The sequence below is a fragment of the Protopterus annectens genome, chromosome 3.part1 (genome assembly GCF_019279795.1).
Source record: "Protopterus annectens isolate FY-2018-M chromosome 3.part1, PAN1.0, whole genome shotgun sequence".
Taxonomy (NCBI): Eukaryota; Metazoa; Chordata; order Ceratodontiformes; family Protopteridae; genus Protopterus; species Protopterus annectens.
The window spans coordinates 664,386,359-664,408,700 of record NC_056732.1 but is presented as its reverse complement, the minus strand read 5'-3'; the positions used below and the strand labels follow the sequence as shown (position 1 = coordinate 664,408,700).

Below are 22,342 nucleotides of genomic sequence, written 5' to 3'. Positions count from 1 at the left end.
AAGATGAGACTTTAGCTTAGTTTCTGGTGTCATTCTAATGGGGGGCAATATTTGTTCACATGGAAGATGGTCAGACCACAGTGCTTTGCCAGGGATGGTCTGTGCCTCTCTCCTCTAAGCTTTTGAATAGCTAAAACATTGTCTTCCCCATTGTGTCTTTTCTTTAGGCAATGCCAAACTGAAAGTACTTCCGACATAGCAAATCAAAACCAAGAAAATCTAAAGGTATTACTGCTCAATGACAGGAGTTTAAACAAAAACTCCACTCCCTAGAAACTCTCTTCATCCTAGAGAATGCGTATGTCTTTGTGGACAGAGACATGATTTAAAGCCATATAGAGCACACCAGTAGTGCAACGTTATGCCTTCTACACATTTAGACCAGCTGCTTTCACAGGCAGGGACTAAAGGGTGTCCCATCAAAAATGAATGCACTTCAAACAGGACAACTCACTTTAGCTACTCCATGTTCAAATCACCATAGGCAAAATCCAGTACCACTTCCTTGCAAACTATAGGTCCACCTCTGACTCAGGAAACCCATACCATGTATTTAAACTTTAGAAACACTAACCATCCTACCCAATACTATATTCATGGGTGATCAACTACCCCACTATTAACTGGGAATCCTATACGACACCAAATGTACAGGCAAAGAGATTCCTGGATTTTGTAAACAAACTCCCTGGACCAGATAGTCAATACACCAACCAGGGGGTACAACCATACTGCATCTGGTCCTCACTAATATGGGAGAGGCGCACACCCCTACTGTAATGTCTTACCTGGTAAGGTCAGACCACAAAATGGTCTCCTCTGAAGTAAAAATAAAAATCTGGACTCCCAGCTAAACCTGGACTATTCAGAAACTACTGTAAAGCTGACCTATTAAGTGATAACCTGACCAAAATTTCGAGACACCATAAATCCTGAGAACACTGCTGCCTATGCAGAATGGTTCACAGAAACCCTGTACAAGCATGCTAATAGCTGCATAGAGGCAGCTGTACACACCAGGAAGTACAGAAATAAAAACAAGCCACCCTGGTGGAATCTCAAAATCAATAGACTGTACAACAGAAAACCATGGCAAACATTAGGAGGTGCAGCACCCAGCAGGATAAAAGCACTCTAAGCAAACCAGAGGACAAATAGTCCAAGACAAATTTGAGATGTTTGGAGGCCAAGGCCAACCATAAAGCATTCTTTAGCTATGTCTGCAACCTTGAAGGCAATACACAATTGTGTGCACAGCTCATTGTAAATGGTACCACCTATACTGAGCCAGAAGATATAGCAAACCTCCTGGCTGAGGATTTAGCTCCAACTTTACCTTCTCTCCCCCTCAACCTTCCCTTAGAAAATACCAAATACAACCCCCCCCCACACTGTTTACCTGTAGCCTCCAAACAGGTTTTGTGCCACATGGAGAACAGCAACAGTCATCCCTCTCCACAAAGGTGGGCAATCTACAGACCCTGGAAACTAGACAGCCATAAGTCTCACTAGTCTTATATGTAGAGCCATGGAAAGAATTCTCCTGGTTTTGTCAAGGGCAGATCATGTCTACTTAACCTGGTGGACTTCAAATTAACCAAAGCAATGGATTAGGGAAAAATGGTTCACACTACTTACCTTGACCTGGCCAAGGCATTTGACAATACCCCACTCAGGCATTGTTGACTAACTGAAAAGGTTAGGTACAAACTTGTATGTCACTTGGTGGATAGCTAACTGGCTCAGACAGGACTCAGGAAGTTAGAACGGGGGAGTCCACCTCTACAAAGAGACCATTCACAAGTTGAGTCCCTCAGGGATCAGTCCTACTTATCTGAAGTAAAGGCCAAAGTCAGTGGTCTCTGGCTGGCAAAATTTGCAGATTGCAAATTAGGGGCAGTCATTGAATCCCACACGGACCAATATTCTCCAGGAGGGGCCAACAGAAACTGGCATCAGACCCATGGACTAAAAATGAATGCCAAGAAAAGCATAATAGTATATTTTGGGAAGTAATCCACCCCTGGTAACCAACAGGCTCCCCATCCATGTCAAGCAAAGTTCCTCCCTAAGCCAGTTCAAGTGCAACTTGGACAACTGGATGGGGAAACAGGAAATTCATCCCTGGTTTGGCACCTATGTCTCTAATGGACACAGGCAACCTGTAAATTGTTCACCTCCCAGGCCCCTGCTTGTAAATCTCCCAACTCCCTGCATACACTTAAAGGGTGTCAGAACTTGTCAGATTTGGGATGCATAGCTAGGCTTAAAAAGGCCCTTGTGGTAGTTGGCCTAGTAAGCACCTATGATTAAAACTACGCAATAAAGCCAAAAACAGACTAATCTGAAGACTGACAAAGTACAGAAAATTTAGGACTGCTTGTATACACAAGTGACAAGTACAGTTTTAATCAAATTCTTTGCCTTGCATCACTACCCTTCCAGATACACGAGTGGTCAGCTGGAGACGCTGGACAAAAAATAGTGGGCATTGGTTCACTGCATTTCATTTCTACAATACATCCACAAACACTTGCTCATTTCAACTGGGCTTCTGTGTCAAATTAGCTTGTCAAGGGGAAGAGCCCAACTACTGTATGCCTTAATTGGCAAAATCCTTACTGGAGCTGTCAAACCAGACTGCTGCAGCAAGTATGCCACTGGTTGAAATGTGCTTAGACTTCCCTTTCAACTAGAAAGATCTTAAACTGGTCAGCTTGAGATGCATTTGGCATGCTCTTTTGCAACCCTTGCAAATTGCAGTGCAATGGTATAGGAAGCATTTTTATACTACTCATGGTCAATAACCATACTGCATATACTAGGTATGGGAATTTTGCTAGGCTACGATTGTGAACCATTTATATAGCTTTCAATGACTGCCCTTCCTGACCTATAATTACAGATCTTTATAATTACAGATCTATGTAGTCACAGGAGTTTGTCATTGCCCTTTGGGCTATGAGGTAGCCATACTGTTCGAGGGAACTTCTATCAAACCTGATGACCAGAATTTGATTTAAAACTACTTCAGTTTGAAAAATTTGTGGGAGCTTTAAGTATTGATAACAGTCCTCAAGTGACAAAAGGAGGACACAACCTGGGACAAGCACAGTTTTAATTCTGTGCCTGGAACACCTAAAACTGGACAAGAGGTACATATGGCCATAAGCATTGGACTAATACACCCATGTGTTGTCAATTTAATTTTGCTCCAGAAATATTCAGACCCAGTATGTTTGATAACAGACCAACAAAGCATGTTACCTGCATGCCCCACTTCAGCACTGGACCAGTGCTTATTACTAGAAACTGTCTAATTTCCTTGGCTCATACAAGATTAGCACAGCAATATTCCTATCCATAACTGCTATGCTACCCAAATCCATCCACTGGAAATTCATTGAAGAGCCACTCTAAAGTACAATTACTATCAGGCCTAAATGGGAAGCATGTGCATCATTAATTTCCAAATCCACATTTAAATCAAGACATTGAAAACTAAAGATATTTAAGCAAGCTTACCATAAAAGTTTAATCAATGCTGCAGTAGCCTTAGCTATATATGGGATATATCCTGCCAAGGATATAACCAGCTAGCTTACAAAAGCTTCAGGGCATGTTACAAGCACTCAAGACAGCCAGCAAGCATGAGTAGAGCCGAAAATACAAGCTTGCGCATCAAGCCCTTCACAGCTTTCCTGCCAACAAAGGAAGCTGCACCCTGAAAGGACAATGCTAGAATAAAATGTCCACACCCTGGCATAAATGCCAAAAACAAAGGGGAGAAAGTAGCTTCTACAGTAGTGAAGAAACTGTTTTGTTTACACAGTTGTACTATGTGCATAGTAATCACTCCTGCAGAAGCCTTAGCTATACGGCTGGATTACCTTGCTACATTTGTGATGTGAAAAGAAATCCAGAAGCCCTGGGGAATGGTCCTAGCCAAGCATGATTGATACATAGAAAAAGAATAGTGCTCTGTAAATGTACACAGGACCAAGCAGCAGCTTCTAAACAAAATTCCAAGGAAAAGCCACCAGTTTAGGGCCTGTTATGTAAAACCACTTTAAAAAACATTAACGTGACACTGCACTGAAAGGAGCCATGAGCAGAAATGCTAAAATGGCCAAAATGAACCTTGACAGAGTAAGGCCATAGGCTAGTAACATATCGGAAAATCAGAAAAACCTTTGAATGGGTGCTGGTTATACTGGTACCAGCTAAACCTTTTCAAGTTGCATGTTTCTCCATTAGTACCTGCTGCAAGTAAGTCAGTAAACAGGTGCCTAAAATCAAGAGGCATCAGTCTCCCAAGCCTTCCATGGAGTCTTGGAATAAACTTGCCAGCAGACTGTTTACAGCAAGATGGTCTACTTGAACTCCCACAGACGAACACCCCCCAATAGTTTCCATTTGTGAGTGACTACCCCGGGGTCCTGCTCAGCTCATCTACCAATTTTGCTCCAATGGAATGTAGGATCCCTGTAGATTGTTCTGTAAAGCTGTATCCCAAGCCAACATGCCTGGCCTGTAAATGCAGTGCAACCAGTTTCTGCTTATCAGATAGCCGGATAAATTCAATTGGCCCAAGGACCAATTTGGAGACTAATGCCTTGATCAGGGCAAACATCTCCTTGAAATTTGTGGACTTGCACCTATTCGTGTCGCACAAAGACTTGTTGTAAAACTGCTCCACAAGCAAAGTCCAAAGTGTGTATGGTGACTGCTCTGAACAGGGAGGGAAAAGGGAAGACCTGGATCAAGGATCTTGTCGCCAAATAAACTGAAAAACCCAGCACTGGGTTTAGGAGAAAGGGGTGTTGATGCATAGACCAGAGACTTTACACCTTTTTCTCCTGCGTCGTCTTGCTAGGATTATGAGAATAAGCCAAAGGTAGTCCTCTGACTAAAGTCAGAGTGGAAATAACTCAAATGCAGATCTATTTTCTCTGTGGAAAAGCTCTGAAGAGGAGCCTAGTTGACATGCTAGGAACAAAATCCTGTATGGTTCATAGGTAGGTACTAGGCTACCTGCCCAAGGGCATTTATAAGCATAGCCAGAAAGTGTTGGCTTTCGCCACCCCTTTAGGATTAGTTCCCTGTGTGCCTCTGTCCAGCAGAGCGCCTCTGTCCAGCAGAGCCATTGAAGTGATCCCCGGGGTATACTTTGTTTCCCACCCACTAAGAGGGTTAGCGAGGAGCTCTGCCTAATTTAGGCTGGAATCCTGTTCCAGAGCATGGGAAGTCTCTGGGACAACAATATATTCCTCCAGCAAATCCTATTTATTGCTGGGGTGAGGTTTAGATCCCTAGAGTGTGGCTCGAGGGGATATGGTTTTCTTTAGGTGGAGCACATAAATTCTGGGTTGGACATGGTCTTGTACGTCAGGCAGAGATCACCTCAGAGTAGGCGGTATGCAACAGAGTACAGCTGGAGTTTCTTCAGTCGAGCTGTATAGGGCATTTGTTTGCAGCCAGTGATCCTCTAGGTACTTCCGTGGTATTTCCAGCTGTTGCAGGCATCTTGTAAGGTACATCCCAAATGGGATGTCTCTATGATGGGTCTGATGAGTGATGAGTAGGGGGGCACAATGACCTTCTTAGATCTGGATGCAGCACAACGACCTTCTTAGACCTGGATGCAAACCCTTTTGTGATTAGGTGGGCCACAGGATTTTCTAACCACTTTAGCAATGTGATCAAAGGAGATGTTACTATCTACTTGGGCCCCCAGATCCCTTATTACATCTTCCATATTTATGGGGCTACCACCTATGTGGTAGCTTGCAGGTATTTTTTCCGAAGGGGATGACTATGCACTTTTGGCATTTAGCTTGAGGCCATGGTTTTGATACTAGGTATCTGTCTTAGTGAGACCCTTTGAGGATGCATCAGCTGGAGAGTCAATTACAGCTCCTAGTTTGCAGTTGTCTGCAAACTTGGTCAGCCACAGTCCTGTGCTTGCCTGTACCTCTGAGAAGTATATGCTGAACAGGAGGGGTCCTAGGACTGAGCCCTGGAGAATGCCACTTGTAACCAGTTTAGAGGCAGACCTAGCTCCCACAACTCCTACCATGTGGGTTCTGTCCATGAGCCAGTTGGCAATCCATATGATGTAGGGGTTTATGTTCAGGCTGGTGAGCTTGTCTAATACCCGAATGGGGAATGAAGGCCTTTGCAAGGTCTAGGTAAGGCTGTGTGGACCACCTTTCCCTTGTCTATAGCCTTGGTAACAGTCTCAAAAAAGTCCACCAGGTTTAGGAAGCATGATCTGCCCTTAAAAGCAGAAATGGGTAGGGTCCAGTGTTTGGAGGTTCCCAATGTCTGTTGACGAGATCCATGATGATGTGCTCATAGCCTTGGCAGAACAAGCTAGTTGGGCTTATAGGGTGATGGTTCCTGGGGTCTGTTGTGGCTCAACCTTCATGGAGCAGAATAACTTATGCACCACTATGGGCACGTAGCCTGTGGAGAAGCTGAGTTTGAACAGTGTGTTTAGGTTAGGGGTTAGTTCATCTGAGCTTGTGTAGGACACAGCCAGAGACACTGGTCCCATTGTTGCTGTGTTTTTGGCTTTGCAGAGGGCTGTTTTAACCATAGTGAGATTTCAGGGGCACTACATTCTTCTGGCATGGTTATGGGCCCTTTTGGGGGGTGAGGGGGTGAAGTTTGCACTGAACCTGTGCCAGGATGTTGGTGATATCTGTCGGTTCAGTATTTTGTGCCATTCTGCACCAGTTCTGAGCAGATCTGAGAATTGTCACTTAAGAGTCTTGACAGTCAAAGAATGCCTCATGGTTATCTTTGGAGTCCTTGGCAATTTTTCTTTTGAAGCTGGCCTTGGATAAGGGATCGTAGTTTGCCGATACTGATCGGGGATGTCTTCCCTTCGGATTTTACTCTTCTGTAGTTTCCTCCTCCTATAGTACAGCTTGTTTATGGCAGGATTCCACCAGACTGGTTTCCTTTGCTTGGAGAAGTGAGCCTTGGTTTTTCTTGGGATAGCACGATCCATGCATTCTTGTAGGTGCCCATAGAGTGCATCTGTAAAGGATTTTGCAGCTTGGACAGAGTTATCCTTTAGCATGGGGGCTTTGAAACTTTCCACCTTGGTCTTAACGTGGTTTGCTTTTGAAATGTTTTTCATGGTGGATTCTTTGAATGGGGGTGGGGTGGAATGTTGATATCCAGAGTGCTTAGCTTATGGTCAGATCTAACCAGTGAGGGGTTGACCTCCGGTGTGGAACACTGGTCACCCAGATTGATCACCAAGTCCAATATGTTGTCACCTCTGGTGGGGGTGTTGACCAACTGATCCAGGGCGCTAGAGTTCATAAATTCTAGAAATGTTGGCAAGGGAGTTAGTACTTTTAGCTCTCCCAGCTAATGTTTGGTTAATTGAAATCACCCAATATCTGGGTGTTTGGTAGAGCCTTTGTTTCCCAGTGTTTCCAGAAATGCAAAATGGGGTCCTGGACACTGTGGGTGATCTGTAAGCTACAATTTGGACTGCAGTTCTACCAGTGGTTAATTGCACGTGGATGATCTCTGAAGCATTGTGTTGCGCCACTAACCTGGAGGTGTGGGCATCCTTGAATATGGATAACATCCCTGCATTTTGTATTTCGGTCCAGGTTTTATGGCTGAAATGTATGGTAAGAGTTGTAGCCTGGTAGTGCTGGGCTGCTCTCTGGAGCCTTAAACCAGGTTTGTTACTGCACATATATCGATTTTCCATACTGAGGAGTGCCTCGAGTGCATGCATTTTGAGGTTTAGACTTCTGGCACTGAGCAGCATTACCCTCAGTTTTACTTGTGCTATTTACGGCAGTGGGTTTTGTCTTGAGCCTTGCCTAAAAAAGGCACTGTGGGTGGCAAGAGCCTTGGCCAGTATTTGAAAAAGCCTAAGGGTGACAGGTGCAAGCTATCTCTAGCAAAGCAGTGTGGCTTGTCAAGCATGTCATCCCAGGCTGACACACTAGAGCCCCTTTTAACGACACCAGAAGCTTAGCCAATTGTTGAAATTGATAATTCTTTCTACCATGGTATTCTTGGTGAGGGAAGAATGCTATTCAGGGTCATACCGGCCTGGGCTATGTGATTAGACAGCTCCTCCATGTAGTCCAGGGAGGTACGGCTCAGGTCATTCACACCAACATGGACAATAGTATTTGTACTTGTCATGGAGTGACCAGAGTGCTTGTGTTATGTGGCGGATCCTGACACCAGACAGGCAGCCAACAGTAACCTTGTTCAGCCTAGCGAGTGGGATGTCAGTGTGCCTGACTATAGTCACCTATTACTAGTGTATTGGGTATGTTATTTTTCCTTAAGGGCTGTGACTGCAGTGCACACTGGTTTTGTGAAGTATGTGCTTCATGGTTTTGTGTTGGGGGGTGGAGGTTGCTGGATGTCTGCTTAGGTCTCTTGCATTTGCAGATTTTTTTTTATTTACAGCCTCAGAGTAGGTTTTCTTATTTGCGTTTTTTGCCAGTGCTGGTTTCATAGGTCTCTGCGAGACTATTGTGATACAAGTAATTCCCTTCTCTTGACTGCCTGGTCCACTCTTGGGTCAAGAGCTTAGCCTCCAGTTTAGCTGTATAAATTGCATCTCACATTATTAGTGTTTGGTGGTAGGAGAAGGTTGTACATTAGGCAGTTGTAACATTGCCTCAAAATGCCCAGATTCAGTCTGACAGCAGAGTACACCTGAAACTGACCTTTGGACATGCCTGGATAGGTACAGTGAATGGTTTTACATATTGGCTGGTAAGGTCAAATAGAGGAGCCTTGTCCTTCTCTGCAGTATAGGGTGTCTAATCCAAGGATTATTAGTGCTTGCTATGAGTTTTGAGGAAGTGCCCGACTGAAGTGAATGGTTTGAGTGCTTAAGTTGAATGTTTGTCTAGTTCAAAGGGAAAAATTGAGTAGACTTTGGGGAGCTGGGAATAGTTATACCCCACCTAACAAGTACTGCCCAGCATGCAAACCCTTGCAAATGCAGGTTTTATAGCAGGAAATGATAGAAATTAACCTGAAATGGCCAATAAACTACTAATTTCTGGGCTGAAACCACTCCAGGGACAGATATGCTGCTCAAAGCTCCCCTCACAGGTGAACAGAGAAACCTCATTCTATCCAAGGTATGGGCAAACAAACTTGCAACAGCCCTGAATTCAGCACTGACCTGAAAACTGAACTATACTAGCTTAGAAAGGCATGAAAACAAGTTTTTTTTTCAGAAAATAAAGCAGATACAATTAAACAAAATAGCACTCTTGAAAACCCAGCTCGTGTAATCTCAGCCAAGATGGATTCTAGACTTCTAGGTTTAAATACGGAACAGTGACACCCTGTAGTCTGCAATAAGCTTTAACTGGAGCTAGACACTGAATACTCTAAGTGGATAGTTCCAAAGGATAACCGGGATGTGATATGCAAATTGTGTTACCAGGAAAGTTGAAGAGGCTCATAGTTTGCAAAAAAAGTTATGCACTCACCATAACGTTGCATGAGAGTTTCTCCTTCAATTTTACTGATTAAGTCAGAGGCTATCCTCAGCTCAGACTTTACCATCTACAAAGCTTGATGTCTCCAACCAGCTAGAGACCAACTCCCTATCCCATGATGCACCCTTCTTACCTCAGATCTGGTTTGCTGCCCAATATACCATATAGCTCAAGGCCAACTCCCTATCCCATGATGCACAGTGTTACCTCAGCTCTTGTTTGCTGCCCCAATATACCATATACCATTATTCGTATCTTAAGATAAGGAAACCATGAAAGAGACAGAACATGTCCAATCATAATTCTTAGTCCTTGAGAAAACCTGGAGGGGGTAGGCAGGTGGGAAGAAGGATGGAGAGATGAACTCACATGGAACGTTATGCAAGTACATAACTATGAAGTTCACTTCACTGATTGGTAGCACCCAAAGAACAATCTTTCTTGGGTGGCTCAAGGGAGTATAGTCCTTATGACGGTGGAACCAAAAGTCCAGAAGCCCTGTCCTGGAGGCATCTACTTTGAGTGATAAAGTTATGAGGCCTTCACCAAGTGGCTGCTGAACAGTTATCTATTGGTAACCTGGCAGTAAACGAAGTGGAAACCGCTCTAGTTGAACGGGCCTTTGTTGTGTTGTAGTGGAGATTTCACCGATGAGGTAAAGATGTAATCTGATAGCCATTTCGACAGTTTTTTGCTACAGGGTCCACTTTTTTGTACTTTGAAAAGGAAACAGCTGTTCAGATTTTCTAAATTTTGGTTCAGTCCAGGTTGGCTGTGATCAAGTTTGCGCAGCATATATGCCTACTGATTGCTATATAGGGAAACTGAAGGAAAAATCAAAGGGGGTTTAGACAAGGCAGCAATTCTGTACCTCAGAGCAGATGTGATGGCTACTAAGAAAATGGTTTTCCACAATATACTTCAATTCACATGAAGCTAGTTCAAACAGTGGAAGAATGATGCGTGAAAACAAAATTCAAATCCCAAGGTGAATAAGGGGATTTAACAGGTGGTCTCAGGTGCAAGGTCCCCTTAAGAAAGGCTTTGGATAGTTTGAGACATTACATTAGATCTCTCACAGCCAAGGTAAAATTTAGAGATTGCTGCAAGCTGAATTCAAATGGTGGCTGCAGCAGCTCCTTTGTTGAAAAGCATAGTCAAATTCCAGAAGAGGAAATCAGGGCTAGGTAAGGGTCGATAATGTTCTGAGAAGCCCATATAGAAAACCTCTTCCATTTGCTGAGGTACAATTTTATAGTAAATGATTTATAAGATCGTCAGATTTGTGTTTCAGTTGAGAGGTTATGGACCCTAGCTATATTGGGAACTGGAGCAGCCAAGCTGTCAATTTGAGGGGCTTAGAGGGATGAAGAGTTCCCAATGAGTGAAACTGGACTGGAATTAGGTCATGAATCCAAGGTTCTTCCAATAAACAAGGTTTGAGGAAGGGAAACCAAATCTGACGAGGCCAGTAAGGGGCTATTAGAATGATGGTCCTTCCCAAGACTTTAGCATTCTGTAATACTTTGGGTAGAGGAATTGGTGAGAAGGCATAAAGACTACCTGGGGCCAAGTGTATGAGGGCATCCCCTGGGGCATTTCCCAGAGGAAAAATTAGGGAAAGTAGCTGCTGCATTTTGTATTCATGGGGGATGCAAAGATCATAGCAAGGCTGGCCCCATTTGTGGAATATCCTTTCCACTAGTTCTTCCTTCAGGGACCACTCGTAAGGCAACAGAATTGCCCTGCTCAGTCTGCTATAGTGCTTGATTTCCCCAGGATGTGCATTGCTATCAGAAAGTGCTGGGGTGGAGGTAGCCCACTGCCATACTCTCAGGGGCTCTGAGGAGAAGATCTTGTTCCTCCTTGTTTAGGTACCAGACTACAGATGTCTGTCTGAATTGCAATTGTTCCCAGAGGAAGAGAGTCCTGAAAGTACTGCAACGTACCGCTCTCATCTCTAGGACATTGAAATGCAGATGAGTCTAGTTCATTCCATGTGCCTTGGGCTGTTCTCCCCTGATAATGCCCCCCACCCATCAGGGAAGCATCTGAGGTCAAAGTAGCCACTGCAGTGGGTATGACAAAGGGACGACTATAGTTACTTGAGATGTCAACCACCATTGAAGATCTTTTGCAGAAGTTTCAGAGCAATTAGATGCGACATCGGAAGTTCTTGATAGGACCATTACGTGAACAGCAGCCATTGAATAATATGCATGTCCACACCCCAAGGGAATTGCTATGATTGCAGCCACCATAGTCCAACAATTTGAGCACCTCTGAGGCCAGTACCATGTCTCAAGTTTTAGAACATGTTGAAGTACAGGCACCCTTTCTGAAGGAAGTTTTAGTGTGGTGTCCAAATCTGCTCCTATATTGCAATGGCGACAAAGCAAATTGAGTTTATGGCAATCCAATTGGCTGCAAAGGCTCAAAGTGGTGTTCCTGGCTTGTATGAGCTGCTGCCTGGTGGCGAGGAGCCAGTAAGTAACACTTGGAATCTGAAATACCTCAGGTGAGCTGTGACCACTGCCATACATTTGAAGACTGGGGGCTGTAGTGAGACCAAAGGGCAGGGCTCAAAACTGGTAGTGACTGGCTCCCAGCCAAAAGTGCAGATCTCTGGACGGTCTGTCAGTATGCATCCTGGATATCTATACAGCACATCCAAATGTTTTTCCAACAAGCTTAACCATCCAAAGCTTCTCTTTTTGACATGTTTAGTCTGCTGAGATCCAATATATGTCTCCAGTCCGGTTTTCTTTGGAACTAAAAACCCCAAGTTCCAGATCCGATCTGCAGGGACCGGTTGGATGACTAACCTTTGAATCTCTATGGCTGCTTGTTCCCTGTAACTGGGTGGAATGTCCAGTTTTATTAAAGGAGGTGGGGTGGCAAAGAGAATAATGTATCCTCTGGATATGCTTTGTACCCAACTGCTTTGTGATTTAAGCCAGGCACCTGGATACAAAGATAATCATCCTCCAACTGCAATATGACAGTAGTGCCTCCTTTCAGGAGTGCTGATGGGGCCTCCCAAAGAACTGATCTGTCACTCTGATTATGCAGACCCCCTCTGCTGCATGGGTTGTGTCTTCCATTATTGTCCCCTCTGCCCCTGGAGGGGGGGGTTCACCATGTGTCCTGAAAGGCTCCTTGGGTTTTATGGAATCACATCTTTTCCCTCTGACCTTTGGGGTAGGGTCTAGTAGGGGTGGAAAAAACTCCAGCAACTTCCTGCTCACACCTGTTGAGTTTCCTCCACTTTGGGCCCAAATAAAGAAACCATCAAAAGGGGTGTTAAAGGATGGCTTAAAGGGCTTCGCAAAGTAAGCGCATTCCAGGAGAGTCTCCCAAGAGCAATTCTTGTACCCATTGTCCTACTCGTTCCATCAGCTGCATATGAAAGACGCATCGAAGAGTTACCACAGAATTAAGATTAGAAAGCTGGGAAGCAACCGTCTGACACTCCCTCAGCTACTGAACCCTGTAGAGTATTCTCCAAGCTCTTTTAAGAGATCCCTTTGCAATCTCAAAATGTGCAAGGTAGTTCACTGATAGCATAGTAAAAGTCACTGAACTAAACATGTGCTTTCTTCATCTAGCCACAATCCTAGAATCCCTATTGGGAGGATGGACAGATGGTTTCTGACATCTTTCTTCATGGCCGCCGCCACCACCATGGCAACAGGCACTTAGTGGGAAATCTCGTCTTGGGGAAGTTATAAATTTATTAAGCCTCCTAGGGACAGGCTCCATGGTGTCCGGACTCCCACTCAGGATACCAACTCCATAAGCTCATCGGAGGGCAGACTCAAAAGGTGGAGGACCGACCCAAAAGCTGAGAACCAACTCATCTGTAGGGTTGGACTGCCAGCCACCCCTATGTTTAAGAATTTCCAAGAGATCCTTAAAGGAGATATCCTCTGAGGGGGACAGTGGGGACCCTACTGCTTCATCCAAGTCAGTGTCTGAGGTGGATTCCTGTGATGAGTCCTGATTCTTCCTCTTACATAATCTCTTCCTTGGAACCTCAACAGTGGGAGCTTCTGGTGAGGTCTCAGAAGAGCAGGGTCCACACAACGGGGCTTCCTGAGGCTCCAGTTCTCTACACTTTAGTGGGATCTGTGAAGCAGAGGAAAGAGGCAATTTACAGGAGGTCATTGGTCCTGAAGTTGCAGATGTCCCAAGGGACATCACTCATAGTATCGAAGGAATCTCTGCTCTGGTGCAAAGGAACACCCGGATTCAAAGAAAGAAGATTCTCTCGGTACCAGAACAGCAGGCTCCAACTCCAAGGTAGGCACCGAAGCCCCAAGTGGCAGAGCTGGAACTGAAAGATCGGTTCGACTATCCTCCCCAGACCCGACCAGCAAGTGTAGGCTGCTAGACTCAGGCACAGAGGAAGTCAGTAGTCAGAACAGACTGCACTGAACAGGTGTCTACTCCAAAGGATCCACAATCTGTTCCAATTCCTCTGGCTCCAAAGACCTGGGATGGATCGGAGGAAGAACAGAAGTAGAAGTACTCTAGTCTGTTCTGAAGCCCCTTGGGTCAGACCCAGTAATTTAGCAAATGCCAGTGTCTGCAACAACTTCTGCACCATTCAATTCATATCAGAATCGGAAAGGGTTCAAGGACAGAAGATTAAGCCACTGATTGAAGTATCTGATTTTAACACCACAGAGTTTCCAAGACTGGTGAATGGCTCCCAAAGTTAACTACATACAGCTCCAAGGTCCGTGGAGCAGACGTAAAACTTTCAAATGGCTTTGATGCAGAATATCTGCTCTGAGGATGCCGATTTCAAAGACTAAAGACTGTCATATCTGTCCAAGGTTTCCAGAGAATAGGATTTAAAGCAACCCGTCAGTTAACTTCCTCTCATGCAAAACACTGGTACTGAAGGAATGGCAAATTGAGCAGTTCTCCTGCAAATGCATCTCACCTAAATAAACAATTTACATGACCAGACATCTTTTGCCCACATTTAGGGCATTTTTTTAAATGCTGATTTGGGGTGTTTCTCCTTATCCTTATTAGTCACACCAATTCAAAAAGGCAACAAAAAGGAAAAGGCCTCAAGAACACAGTATATACACAAACACCAAAGGAGTTAAATGCCCCAGAAAGGGTGTTATTTAGGCCTTTATTAGTCCCTAACAGATAAACTGTTTAACAAATTTAAAGAATAACCAAAAAGGTTCCAAAAGGGAAACCTAGCCCTCTAATTTAAACAGGCTCTATAAATTAAAGCACACAGACTAAACATTCCATAGAAAGCACTAAACTACTATATCAAAAAATCTTTAAAGGGAAGTAAGGGCCTAAATATAAACTGCCACGAGAGCTAGACAAAACCTACTAAGATACAATAGCATTCTAAAAATACCTGAAGTATCTTACAAAAAACAAATGCGGCAGTAATCCCCACTAATGTACAAAATTCTAGAAGATACAAGAACTTCCACTGGCTAGAGCTGTGAAGGATCCTGTCTTTTGCAGAGGCAAATGAGATCGGAGGTAACAGGGTGCATCATGGGATAGGGAGTTCAAGCTTTGAGACAGAGCTTTGTAGATGGCAGAGTTGGAGCAGAGGATCAGATCTGAACCCATAAGCAAGAATGAATGGCGAGAACTTCACGACTCAATTCCGGCACAGAGAATGAATGTTTTAGAAAAGACTCAACTACAATATCCTTTAATAGAATCCCTTCTCCTCCTGGAGACCAACTAGTTCTATCGTTCCTTGGGACAGCACGTTTTAAGGAACTGGTGGAAACAAAGGAGTGATCTGGAGGAAGAGGAATGATCTCCTTGAATGGACTTTCCTACCACTGCCATCTGTAACCTTGATTTCCAGAGCACATTTGTCTTAAACTGTTGCCAGAGAAAAATGGCTATTCAGTCTTTCTGGAATAAAGTGGGCCAGGGAAGGAGGGGATCAAGGTCTCATATCAGACTTGCACTGCCCTTAGTTTTGGGAGGTTCAAGATTTTTTGGCACCACCTTGTCATTTCTTTGCCAAAACTGGCTACATTAGAAATTCCCTTGGAAAATTTTGGAAAAAGAGGGCTGAAAAACCTTGTCTGTATCAGCCTCATTACACTGATTGCTTCTGCAGATGTGCAAGCTATCCAAAGGTGAATCCCATTTTAAACATCTGGGAGGTTCTGAAAATAGTCAAACCTCAGTGCCAGTGACTGCAGTCCAAGTTAACAGACTTTCACACATTAAACAATGAGTAATGACCTGTGCAATAAAAAAGTTATGTACTTATAACGTTCCATTGAGGAATTGTTTGCCTTCATTACTGATGGGTTCGGAGCCAATCAGCTCCAAGTCTGCCAATTTGCAAAGCTCAAGGTTCAGTGATGCCAAAGCCATATCCCACAATGCACCACTACATTCCCCAAATCATGTTTGCTGCCAACTAGTGTAAAATCTACCCCCAGATTCCAAGGAAATCATACAGTCCAATGTGAAAAGACTCATGAAAACCAAAGCCACAATGGTACCTCAAACCTCCAAAGGAAGGGGGTAGGTGGGGGGGTTGTAATGAAGGCAAGAGCAACTCACATGGAACATTATGGTTAAGTACACAACTTCTTAATGTGAAGTTAAATCTCTCTCCATTCTTACTGATGGGTGTCCAGAGCACAATCTTGGGTGGCTCACAGGAGTACCTGTTCCAGAACAGCAGACCCAAATGAGGCTCTGTACTTAGAGGCCTTGTCCACTTTCTAATGATATAAAGGTATGGATTTGACCAGGTGGCAGTTGCACAAACTGAATCAATGGGTAACCTGGCCAAGAAAGTTGCAGAAGTAGAAACCGCTCTTGTAAAAGGAGCCTTGACTATAATGCAATGCCCGCTTCATTGTAGATGAAGGAAATATCACAGCCATTTCGACAAGATAGTTTTGGAGAAGTGTGCCTTTTTTAGAATCCCAGAAGGAGACAAACAGCTGGTCAGCCCAGAGATCTTTTGTCCTGTCCAAAATAGAAGCGAAGTCGATGGACATAAAGTTTGTGAAGCATATATTCCAACTGGTTTGAATGATTAGGAAAATACAGTAAACTCCATTGTTTGATTTAGTGTGAATTCTGAACATACTTTTGGTAGGAATGATAAATTCATACGTAGGGAAACCCTTTCTTTATGAAATATTAGGCAAGGTGGTTTAATGGAAAAGTCTTGCAACTCCAAAATTCTGCATGCTGATGCAATAGCCACAGAATATGGTTTTCCAAGAAAGATACTTCAGCTCACAAGAAGAGGCAGGTTCAAAGGGTGGAAGAATATTTTTGGACAAGATTAGATTTAAGTTCCAGGGAGTAGTAGGAGATCTGATCAGTGGGTTTTAAGTGCATCGTACCTTTCAAAAAAGCCTTAGCCAGCTTATGAGGCATACCATTTATGGATGCACCTAAACGAAAATTAGGAATAGCTGCCAGTTGGACTCTAATGGTTGCTGCTGCTGCAGCTCCTTCATTGAACAGTTAGGAATTCCAATATATCTGAAACAGATTCCAGGAAAGGGTCAATGTTATTCTGCTGCACCAGATGGAAAACCTTTTCCCCACTTACTGAAGTAAAGTTTCCTAGTCGAAGACAGACAATAGGATATGACGTACTTCTGATAAATTCTGGAACCTGGCTATTCTGGGAATTGGAGCAGCCAAGCTCAGTTTTATGGACTGAGGGATGAAGAGCTGAGTGGGTCAACAGATCTGGCACTGGATCCAGGATTAAAGGCTCCTAGTAGAGGAGGCTTCGGAAGGAGAACTAAACTTGATGAGGCCAATATGGGGCAATTAAGACAAGTGCCCTGCCCAGAAAACTGGCTTTCTGCAATACTTTGGGAATCCGAGGAAAGGCATATACGAGTTCGAAGAGTGCATCCCTTGGGAATTATTCCTGTTGAGGGGTCAGGGCAAAGAAATTGCTGCACTGTTTGTGGGGTGGCAAAAAGGTCAAAGCAAGGCCACCACATCTGTGGCAAATCATTTCTGCTATTTCATTCTTGAGACCACGTGAGGTAGCAGAATAGCTCTGCTGAGTCTGTCCGCTATTCTGTTGGATTTCCCCAGAATGTACATTGAAATCAGAAAACACTGGGTGGACTGCCCATTTTCCATACTCAGAGCCTCTCGACACAGGGGGTAAGATTTGGTTCCTCATGTACCAGACCAGGCATGTTATCCGACTGGACTGCAATCGTGCCTAGGGGAAGAGTGTCTTGAAAGGTCTGCAAAGCTAAAAGAACTGCTCTCATCTCCAGGGCATTTATGTGCAAGTGAGCCTTGTGAGCCTGCCAAGTACCTTGGGCTGCCCACCCACCCAATCAGGGAGGTGTCCGTGGTTACTGCTGCAACTGGAGTGGGGAGAACAAATGGACAGCCCATAGTCAGTCTGTTAGCCACCACCAGTCATCCTTGCAAGAGTTGGTAATCTGAACTGGGTGATTCATCAGTAAGTCCTGAAATGTACACTGTGGGACTAGTAGCCACTGAAAAATTTGAGATCTTTCAAGGGGTATTGCAATAATTGTTGCTGCCATAGTGCTGAGCTGTTTGAGAATCTGTGATGCTGGTGCTTTGTTTTGACAAATCCCCAATTTGAAGGATAATCACTCTTGGGAAGGACCTTCAGGGACATGCTGACCGTGTTAAAGTCTGCTCTTATAAAGACTGTATGCTGTGATGGCAATAGAGCAGGCTTTCTGAATTTATCGTAATACCTAGCTGTAAGCATAGATCTATGGTAGCATCCCTTGCCCAAATAAGCTGATGCCTGGTGGGGCCAGTAATGAGCCAGTCATCCAAGTAAGGAAACATCCAGATTCCTGAATGTCTCAAGTGAGACATGACCACTGCCATGCATTTGGTGAATACTCTTGGGGGCTGTAGTGAGACCAAAGGGCAGGGCCCGAAACTGGAAGAGACTGGCTCCCAGCCAGAAGTGCAGATTATCCTTGGATGGCCTGGTCATTTTGATATGGCTGTACACATCCAGAGATCTAGAGAGCACACCCAATTGTCCCTCCCTAAGAACAGGAGAATGGACTGAAGTGACCATCCAGAACTTTTGTCTTCACCACATATTTGTAGAGTCTGCTGAGGTCCAGAATAGGTCTCCAGTCCTCTGTCTTCTTTGGTACCAAAAAGAACCTCAAGTTCCAGATCCTTGCTGGTCTGCTGGATGACTTTTGCAATAGTTTCTGGACCTCTCCGGATGCTATATCCGGTAGACTGGGTGGAACGTCTGGGATTTCTTTTGTTGGTCTGGGCTGTGAGAAGGAATAGAATATCCTCTGGATATAACATTTTGTAGCAGTCTGAGATCTATTTAGCCAGGCACCTAGGTACAAAGACAAAATTTCCCCCGACTGCCTCCAGAGCAGGACAGTTGGGCCTCCTTTCAGGAGCGCTAAGGTTTGCCAAGGAACTGATCCATGTCATCCTGGTTCTGTGGAGCCCCTCTGCTATGCGGGTGTAGTCTTCCACCATTGCCTCCTCCTCTGCCCCTGGAAAAGGCTTCACCTTGTGAGTTTGGAAAGGCTCCTTGGGTCTTATGGAACCACATTTTCCCACCCCATTCACCTTTGGGATAAGGTCTAGTAGAGGTAGAACAGACCCAACTGCAGATAGAGACCCTCACCAGATGTGAGCAAGGTTCCACAAAACGGGCGCATCCAGGAATGTCTTTGCAAAGCAATTCCTGTACTTGCAGCCCTACTCGTTCCATCAGCTGTGCAAGACATGAAGTGCATGGAAGTGTTTACGATGGAGTTGAGGGTAGCAAGCTGAGATGTCACCTTGTCTGCCACAGTTAGCTACTGTACCCTGGAGAGCATCTCCAAGCTCCTTGAGTTCTCTGAAGTCTTGTGAAGTGTTAGGTAGTTCAATGACCGAAGGGCAAAAGTCGTAGAACTAAACAGGTGCTTCCCGTATCTGCCCATTATCCTGGACTATTAGGATAGACAGATGTAGAAATCTGACATCTTAGTGGCTGCCACCACCATGCCATCAACAGGTAAGGGTTTAGATAATTACTTATCTTGGGGTGCCGAATGTACTTGTTGGGTCTTCTAGGAACAGCTTCCATAGAATCTGGTGACTCCCACTCCCTTAGACAAAAGATCCATCAACTCAATTGAAGGGCAGAGACCCCCAAGAGCTGGAAGGTTGGGACCCGAAAGCCTTCAGGAGCACCAATTCATCCTCGGTAGAATTTAGGGGCTGCCAGTCTCCCCTCTGCTTAAGGATTTCAATATCCTTGAAGGAAATATCCTCAGAGGGGCACCCTGCAGATTCCTTAAAATGTGTCAGACATGACTGATTCCAGAGGGGAATCCAGAAGTCTTACATAATCTCTTCTGAGGAACGTACTCAGTGGGAATCTGAGGTCTCAAAAGAGCAGGGTTCCCCCCAAAGGGGCATCCTGAGGCTCTGGGTCCCTACACTTTGTGAGCCTGTGGAAGCTGAGAAGCATGCGCCTTTTGGGAGGAGGTGGCCATATCAGAGATTGTGGAAGTCTGGGGGAACAAAGCCCACAGGGCATCGAAGGTCCCATGGCTCAGATGCGAGGAAGCACCTAGGTCTGAAGACACCGAAGACTCCTGCACCAGAACCTCCAGTTCTGAGCCAGAGGTAGGAGCCAAACTCATCCTTGACAAAGCCCCAAGAGGAAGTCAGAATTGATGCATCTGTAACCCCCCCTCAGAACCAACAGGAGTGTCTGCTCCCAAATTCCACCACCAGAGCAGAGGATATCAGGGTGTTCGGTACTGACAGGTAAATGTCAGTACAGACTATTCCACCAATGACTGAATAGCCTCCGGCTCTGATGTCTCGATTCAAGTCGGAGGAGCAACAGGAGAGAACTTTGTCGGTTCCAAAGCTGCTAGAGTCTAAACAGAATTTTAGCAAGCGCCGGGATCCTGTAAAAAAGTCACTGCACTACTCAGTCCACATCCAAATCGGAAAGTCTGGAAGCCAGAGGAGACCACCAGAGCTGGTGAACCCAGAATCTGGGACCTCAAAGTACTGGTTCCAAGACTGGGGACCGGCTCCTACCAGCAATCTGAGCAGTCTGTTCCAATGGCACTGGAGCAGAGACCATAGCTTTTTTGAAGTTTACAGAACCAGAGCGCCCTTTGGAGCCGAACTAGATGAAGAGGCTGGAGAACAGGGTTTTGGTTGATCCGGAGCAGAATCCAAGTCCAATTGGAAAGCAGACTTAAACCCCTGCTCCACTAGCTTATGCTACCTTTCAGCACACACTAGAGCTGAACCGATGGCAAATGGGACAAACTTCCTGTAAATGTACTTCACCCAAGCAGTACACACACACATGTACAATAGCCATCTGTAATAAAACAGACTAGATTTGGGGCATCTCTTGAAACCTGATTTACCCTTTTCAGACATTGTAGGGTAGCCAAGTACAACTAGCACAAAGAAAAACTTGAGCCTAACCGGCTAAAAGTACACAAAGACAGCTATAAACTTCTGAATACTAATAGAAAAAGCACAACAGGCTAAGGAAAACACAGCCAAGAGCCTAACCAGCTAATAGAAAATTGCAGAAAACTGCAAAAGCCTAACTGCTTGGGACAGAGCAATAAAGCCAAACAGCTAGCTTGAATAAACTGGGCCAAGCACAAAACTAGAGAAAGCTATCCAAACAAGGATCTAAATCTGAAAAGCGGATAACCAGAACAAACCACAATACTATTTAAGACCTAACAAATAAAAGTGGCTACTATGAAATTTTTGGAAGAATTGCAATTGCAAAGAAATTACAAACTTCTCTCCAGTGGCTAAGAGCTGTAGAGAACACCCGATCAGTTGCAGTGGCAAACTATCTGGGGAATGTAGTGGTGCATTGTGGGATATGGCTTTGGCCTCAACCTGTTTTGAGACCTTGAGCTTTGCAAATTGGCCGACTGAGCAGATGACTGGCTCCGAACCCATCAGTGAGACTGAAGGCAAGATTGAACTTCACATGTAAGATTCTTACAAGAAACCCAAGAAAACATCCACACTCATTCAGAACTTAAATGGGATGAAAAATCAAAGTTCCCAAAGTATACACTTTCCCCATCCTTAACAGATACTGCCTTAGCTTGCAGTTTAAGTGGGGCCATCTGTGTTTCTAGGATGGGCACAGCATTCTGACAATAGGGAACACCTTCCGGCTCCCTCTTCCAGGACTGAAGAGTGGCTCTCCTTTTCCCACTGAGGGGAACCCCAACAGCCAGAGAATATGGCTAACCCCTCACCCAGTAGTTGCAGGTGCTACACCAGAGATCCAGGGTAAAAGATAAGTGGTCTGAGATACAAATGGCCACAGCAGAGTCACTCAAAGGCAAATTAACAGCCTGCTGCAGTGGCAAAGCCTCTGCTCAACTTTGTGCAGCTGGAATGACTGGCAGTGTTCCATGACCAAACTGAAAATGGTGCCCTTCCCACAGCAGACTAGCAGCAAATGCAGGTAAAAACAAGTGTTTTTAAAGTACAACAAAATGGTGAATGCCAGCCCCACAATACAATTTCTCCAGAAACTCCTGTTCTAAGACATTGACAAGTACAGCTTTACACAACTCACCCAGTAAGATCAGAAACAGACTTAACCCTCAGCCTCAGGAGCATACTCCAACAGCAGTAAAGCTCTAAGCTTGGCACCAAAACTTGTCTTATTAGCTCAACTCAATTTGAGTAAGTTTGGGGGCGGAAGGTGCCTGAAGCTTTGGAAGCTGGCTGACTTGAATCCTTAGCAAGATACAATCCATACAGCAAAGGCTACTGCAGCAGTGATA

At 44.7% G+C, this 22,342-nt stretch overlaps 1 protein-coding gene across 1 annotated transcript in view; it reads right to left on the bottom strand.

Annotated features, from left to right (window-relative positions):
• LOC122798244 (elongation factor 1-alpha-like) overlaps nt 1-22,342 on the bottom strand; it is a 150,554-nt gene that overhangs the window by 82,381 nt on the left and 45,831 nt on the right. The window lies entirely within an intron of this gene.